Source organism: Helobdella robusta (genome assembly GCF_000326865.2).
Source record: "Helobdella robusta unplaced genomic scaffold HELROscaffold_18, whole genome shotgun sequence".
Taxonomy (NCBI): domain Eukaryota; kingdom Metazoa; phylum Annelida; class Clitellata; order Rhynchobdellida; family Glossiphoniidae; genus Helobdella; species Helobdella robusta.
Genome location: NW_008703981.1, coordinates 1,703,454 through 1,703,955, shown reverse-complemented (window position 1 = coordinate 1,703,955; position 502 = coordinate 1,703,454).

Sequence of the window (502 nt, the reverse complement as noted above, 5' to 3'; positions counted from 1 at the left end):
AATACACAGGAAAAAAAACCAGATTACACAGGGAAAAAAACAGAATACACAGCAATAAAAACAGAATACACAGGGAAAAAAAACAGAATACACAGGGAAAAAAACAACATAAAACTTAATTCTAAACAACAGCGAACACTGAGCCATGCTAACAATAGTTCGGCTTGCATTCATAACCGGCGGCAACTTTCGCATTTGGCACGCACTTGGTGTCTGATGGACATTCAACATTCTGGGCCGGCGTTTGGGAAAATGGTTTTTTTTGTAACAGAAGTATAAGAATACAATTACTTATAACTAAGTGTATAGTAGTAACAGTACCACTACTACTACTACTGCTGCTGCTACTACTATTACTATTAATAATGATACTACTACTGCTGCTGCTACTGCTGCTACTACTACTACTACTACTACTACTACTACTACTACTACTACTACAAATATTATTACATTATTATATTATTATTTATTATATTATTATTTATATAATATAATTATA